Below are 7,170 nucleotides of genomic sequence, written 5' to 3' on the forward strand. Positions count from 1 at the left end.
GCTGAAACGTGCACACTTCAGGTTAGCAGGGACAATACTCTGTACCCCTGTTTTGTCATTTTTGCACATGGAATCTTTACCGACACTGTCAGTGGTTCAGAGTATTGCTTGTCAACGACATGTTTACTAAGATACGGAATGCTGCATTCGAATAAAGACCGTTCGATTCATTTTCAGAAATTTTGCAATCGTCGAACATAAAAAACACCCTTTTCTATTCAAAATAGATATTTTACATTATAAGGTGTCGACGTTAAGTTAGTAATGGAACTTGTATAACTTGTAAAAGTTTAAATTGGTACAAGACTTTAACAAAAGGTTGCCACATATGTAATATGATGGACACACCAACCTTCAAATATAGGTCCCTTCTATGTTGCTTTGTCCTTTCAATCCTAAGAAGATATCTTCTAAATTTTTAGCTTTCCTCTAAAATAGTTTACAAATATTGAAAATAATATTTCCTTTAAATTCTTCGATTCTTTTAGGTATTACCATGTTACAAAGATGAAGAGTAATGTCCAGCGGCACATATTACAGTCATATCCGGATTCATCATTATACGATGCTGGAAAATTCCTATTGTCAAATTCAATTTCAAATAAATACCGCCTTGTTTAACAAAAATAAGATCTGTGTGTGAAACGTCTGAAATATACAATGATTGATTTATTCATTGTTGGTCTTTAACGCCACTTTAATCATTTTTTTTTTTTTTGCTATTTCATGGCGTCCAGCTTATGATGAAGAAAGCTGGAGCGCCCGGACAGAGCCACTGACCTTCGGCTGGGAAACTGACAAACATAGTTTCGGAGTCGAACCAAACTACCACGTTTAGGGTTCGAACCCTGAAATAAGTAATGAAGCAATAATTTGTACTAATGACAGAAGCTTTTTTCTCACTTTATACAGTTTTCGTTTGATAGAGAGTTTTTTGTTTTTTTGTTAATCACATTGAATATAGCAAGAGGTTTTAAACAGAATTGAAGAAAAAAACAAACGGTAGCTGAAGGCATAGTTCTTTAAAAAATCTTTTTGTCGTTGAGATGCTGTCTCGTTGAAGGAAACTCGTGTATATCTGGCTTACAGTCAAATCAAGAACATATCCTTGGTTATTTATGTTGCTAGGTTGCTGTCTATAATTGGCGTTTACTTCATATTGGCACATTGATGCACAATACATAAGTATATATTTTAAAACATGAAGTTAAGATGTTATGTCATGCATAATTAAGTCCAGAAAAAAAGCAAAAGAGAGACTCAAAGAACTAAATAAAAAAAAAGACGAAATGATCTGATTTTCAAAAGTGACCTGTTTGGTAGCTCGTAATCGGTTGTCTATAAATATAGTTCCTGTCATTTTTTATGTATGTTAACTTTTAGTACTGTGTTTTTTACATATAAAAATCTATGGCTTAAAGTATTAGTTATGTTATTTCTTTTATAGTGAACTTTATGATATTTTTTTATTATGCTTTAGATCATCTGGGCATTGTGGGACTATGTGTAAATTGTATGAAGGGCAACTCTGCCTATTCAAGCAGCGACTATTCGCATTTGTTTTGTGACTTCATTTCATGTTTAAGCAGTTCCGAATTAGTAAATTCTTGAGTATACGCCAAGACGTGCATCATCTTTTCAACTTTTGTTTCATTTTGTAGACTGTGTACCTCAAATGTTTTAACTGAAAAAAAAATGTCTTCACTGGGAACCCCAGAGCTGAAACGTGCACACTTCAGGTTAGCAGGGACAATACTCTGTACCCCTGTTTTGTCATTTTTGCACATGGAATCTTTACCGACACTGACAGTGGTTCAGAGTATTGCTTGTCAACGACATGTTTACTAAGATACGGAATGCTGCATTCGAATAAAGACCGTTCGATTCATTTTCAGAAATTTTGCAATCGTCGAACATAAAAAACACCCTTTTCTATTCAAAATAGATATTTTACATTATAAGGTGTCGACGTTAAGTTAGTAATGGAACTTGTATAACTTGTAAAAGTTTAAATTGGTACAAGACTTTAACAAAAGGTTGCCACATATGTAATATGATGGACACACCAACCTTCAAATATAGGTCCCTTCTATGTTGCTTTGTCCTTTCAATCCTAAGAAGATATCTTCTAAATTTTTAGCTTTCCTCTAAAATAGTTTACAAATGTTGAAAATAATATTTCCTTTAAATTCTTCGATTCTTTTAGGTATTACCATGTTACAAAGATGAAGAGTAATGTCCAGCGGCACATATTACAGTCATATCCGGATTCATCATTATACGATGCTGGAAAATTCCTATTGTCAAATTCAATTTCAAATAAATACCGCCTTGTTTAACAAAAATAAGATCTGTGTGTGAAACGTCTGAAATATACAATGATTGATTTATTCATTGTTGGTCTTTAACGCCACTTTAATCATTTTTTTTTTTTGCTATTTCATGGCGTCCAGCTTATGATGAAGAAAGCTGGAGCGCCCGGACAGAGCCACTGACCTTCGGCTGGGAAACTGACAAACATAGTTTCGGAGTCGAACCAAACTACCACGTTTAGGGTTCGAACCCTGAAATAAGTAATGAAGCAATAATTTGTACTAATGACAGAAGCTTTTTTCTCACTTTATACAGTTTTCGTTTGATAGAGAGTTTTTTGTTTTTTTGTTAATCACATTGAATATAGCAAGAGGTTTTAAACAGAATTGAAGAAAAAAACAAACGGTAGCTGAAGGCATAGTTCTTTAAAAGATCTTTTTGTCGTTGAGATGCTGTCTCGTTGAAGGAAACTCGTGTATATCTGGCTTACAGTCAAATCAAGAACATATCCTTGGTTATTTATGTTGCTAGGTTGCTGTCTATAATTGGCGTTTACTTCATATTGGCACATTGATGCACAATACATAAGTATATATTTTAAAACATGAAGTTAAGATGTTATGTCATGCATAATTAAGTCCAGAAAAAAGCAAAAGAGAGACTCAAAGAACTAAATAAAAAAAAAGACGAAATGATCTGATTTTCAAAAGTGACCTGTTTGGTAGCTCGTAATCGGTTGTCTATAAATATAGTTCCTGTCATTTTTTATGTATGTTAACTTTTAGTACTGTGTTTTTTACATATAAAAATCTATGGCTTAAAGTATTAGTTATGTTATTTCTTTTATAGTGAACTTTATGATATTTTTTTATTATGCTTTAGATCATCTGGGCATTGTGGGACTATGTGTAAATTGTATGAAGGGCAACTCTGCCTATTCAAGCAGCGACTATTCGCATTTGTTTTGTGACTTCATTTCATGTTTAAGCAGTTCCGAATTAGTAAATTCTTGAGTATACGCCAAGACGAGCATCATCTTTTCAACTTTTGTTTCATTTTGTAGACTGTGTACCTCAAATGTTTTAACTGAAAAAAAAAATGTCTTCACTGGGAACCCCAGAGCTGAAACGTGCACACTTCAGGTTAGCAGGGACAATACTCTGTACCCCTGTTTTGTCATTTTTGCACATGGAATCTTTACCGACACTGTCAGTGGTTCAGAGTATTGCTTGTCAACGACATGTTTACTAAGATACGGAATGCTGCATTCGAATAAAGACCGTTCGATTCATTTTCAGAAATTTTGCAATCGTCGAACATAAAAAACACCCTTTTCTATTCAAAATAGATATTTTACATTATAAGGTGTCGACGTTAAGTTAGTAATGGAACTTGTATAACTTGTAAAAGTTTAAATTGGTACAAGACTTTAACAAAAGGTTGCCACATATGTAATATGATGGACACACCAACCTTCAAATATAGGTCCCTTCTATGTTGCTTTGTCCTTTCAATCCTAAGAAGATATCTTCTAAATTTTTAGCTTTCCTCTAAAATAGTTTACAAATATTGAAAATAATATTTCCTTTAAATTCTTCGATTCTTTTAGGTATTACCATGTTACAAAGATGAAGAGTAATGTCCAGCGGCACATATTACAGTCATATCCGGATTCATCATTATACGATGCTGGAAAATTCCTATTGTCAAATTCAATTTCAAATAAATACCGCCTTGTTTAACAAAAATAAGATCTGTGTGTGAAACGTCTGAAATATACAATGATTGATTTATTCATTGTTGGTCTTTAACGCCACTTTAATCATTTTTTTTTTTTTTGCTATTTCATGGCGTCCAGCTTATGATGAAGAAAGCTGGAGCGCCCGGACAGAGCCACTGACCTTCGGCTGGGAAACTGACAAACATAGTTTCGGAGTCGAACCAAACTACCACGTTTAGGGTTCGAACCCTGAAATAAGTAATGAAGCAATAATTTGTACTAATGACAGAAGCTTTTTTCTCACTTTATACAGTTTTCGTTTGATAGAGAGTTTTTTGTTTTTTTGTTAATCACATTGAATATAGCAAGAGGTTTTAAACAGAATTGAAGAAAAAAACAAACGGTAGCTGAAGGCATAGTTCTTTAAAAAATCTTTTTGTCGTTGAGATGCTGTCTCGTTGAAGGAAACTCGTGTATATCTGGCTTACAGTCAAATCAAGAACATATCCTTGGTTATTTATGTTGCTAGGTTGCTGTCTATAATTGGCGTTTACTTCATATTGGCACATTGATGCACAATACATAAGTATATATTTTAAAACATGAAGTTAAGATGTTATGTCATGCATAATTAAGTCCAGAAAAAAAGCAAAAGAGAGACTCAAAGAACTAAATAAAAAAAAAGACGAAATGATCTGATTTTCAAAAGTGACCTGTTTGGTAGCTCGTAATCGGTTGTCTATAAATATAGTTCCTGTCATTTTTTATGTATGTTAACTTTTAGTACTGTGTTTTTTACATATAAAAATCTATGGCTTAAAGTATTAGTTATGTTATTTCTTTTATAGTGAACTTTATGATATTTTTTTATTATGCTTTAGATCATCTGGGCATTGTGGGACTATGTGTAAATTGTATGAAGGGCAACTCTGCCTATTCAAGCAGCGACTATTCGCATTTGTTTTGTGACTTCATTTCATGTTTAAGCAGTTCCGAATTAGTAAATTCTTGAGTATACGCCAAGACGTGCATCATCTTTTCAACTTTTGTTTCATTTTGTAGACTGTGTACCTCAAATGTTTTAACTGAAAAAAAAATGTCTTCACTGGGAACCCCAGAGCTGAAACGTGCACACTTCAGGTTAGCAGGGACAATACTCTGTACCCCTGTTTTGTCATTTTTGCACATGGAATCTTTACCGACACTGACAGTGGTTCAGAGTATTGCTTGTCAACGACATGTTTACTAAGATACGGAATGCTGCATTCGAATAAAGACCGTTCGATTCATTTTCAGAAATTTTGCAATCGTCGAACATAAAAAACACCCTTTTCTATTCAAAATAGATATTTTACATTATAAGGTGTCGACGTTAAGTTAGTAATGGAACTTGTATAACTTGTAAAAGTTTAAATTGGTACAAGACTTTAACAAAAGGTTGCCACATATGTAATATGATGGACACACCAACCTTCAAATATAGGTCCCTTCTATGTTGCTTTGTCCTTTCAATCCTAAGAAGATATCTTCTAAATTTTTAGCTTTCCTCTAAAATAGTTTACAAATGTTGAAAATAATATTTCCTTTAAATTCTTCGATTCTTTTAGGTATTACCATGTTACAAAGATGAAGAGTAATGTCCAGCGGCACATATTACAGTCATATCCGGATTCATCATTATACGATGCTGGAAAATTCCTATTGTCAAATTCAATTTCAAATAAATACCGCCTTGTTTAACAAAAATAAGATCTGTGTGTGAAACGTCTGAAATATACAATGATTGATTTATTCATTGTTGGTCTTTAACGCCACTTTAATCATTTTTTTTTTTGCTATTTCATGGCGTCCAGCTTATGATGAAGAAAGCTGGAGCGCCCGGACAGAGCCACTGACCTTCGGCTGGGAAACTGACAAACATAGTTTCGGAGTCGAACCAAACTACCACGTTTAGGGTTCGAACCCTGAAATAAGTAATGAAGCAATAATTTGTACTAATGACAGAAGCTTTTTTCTCACTTTATACAGTTTTCGTTTGATAGAGAGTTTTTTGTTTTTTTGTTAATCACATTGAATATAGCAAGAGGTTTTAAACAGAATTGAAGAAAAAAACAAACGGTAGCTGAAGGCATAGTTCTTTAAAAGATCTTTTTGTCGTTGAGATGCTGTCTCGTTGAAGGAAACTCGTGTATATCTGGCTTACAGTCAAATCAAGAACATATCCTTGGTTATTTATGTTGCTAGGTTGCTGTCTATAATTGGCGTTTACTTCATATTGGCACATTGATGCACAATACATAAGTATATATTTTAAAACATGAAGTTAAGATGTTATGTCATGCATAATTAAGTCCAGAAAAAAGCAAAAGAGAGACTCAAAGAACTAAATAAAAAAAAAGACGAAATGATCTGATTTTCAAAAGTGACCTGTTTGGTAGCTCGTAATCGGTTGTCTATAAATATAGTTCCTGTCATTTTTTATGTATGTTAACTTTTAGTACTGTGTTTTTTACATATAAAAATCTATGGCTTAAAGTATTAGTTATGTTATTTCTTTTATAGTGAACTTTATGATATTTTTTTATTATGCTTTAGATCATCTGGGCATTGTGGGACTATGTGTAAATTGTATGAAGGGCAACTCTGCCTATTCAAGCAGCGACTATTCGCATTTGTTTTGTGACTTCATTTCATGTTTAAGCAGTTCCGAATTAGTAAATTCTTGAGTATACGCCAAGACGAGCATCATCTTTTCAACTTTTGTTTCATTTTGTAGACTGTGTACCTCAAATGTTTTAACTGAAAAAAAAAATGTCTTCACTGGGAACCCCAGAGCTGAAACGTGCACACTTCAGGTTAGCAGGGACAATACTCTGTACCCCTGTTTTGTCATTTTTGCACATGGAATCTTTACCGACACTGTCAGTGGTTCAGAGTATTGCTTGTCAACGACATGTTTACTAAGATACGGAATGCTGCATTCGAATAAAGACCGTTCGATTCATTTTCAGAAATTTTGCAATCGTCGAACATAAAAAACACCCTTTTCTATTCAAAATAGATATTTTACATTATAAGGTGTCGACGTTAAGTTAGTAATGGAACTTGTATAACTTGTAAAAGTTTAAATTGGTACA

The sequence above is a fragment of the Mytilus californianus genome, unplaced genomic scaffold (genome assembly GCF_021869535.1).
Source record: "Mytilus californianus isolate M0D057914Y unplaced genomic scaffold, xbMytCali1.0.p SCAF_9, whole genome shotgun sequence".
Classification (NCBI taxonomy): Eukaryota; Metazoa; Mollusca; class Bivalvia; order Mytilida; family Mytilidae; genus Mytilus; species Mytilus californianus.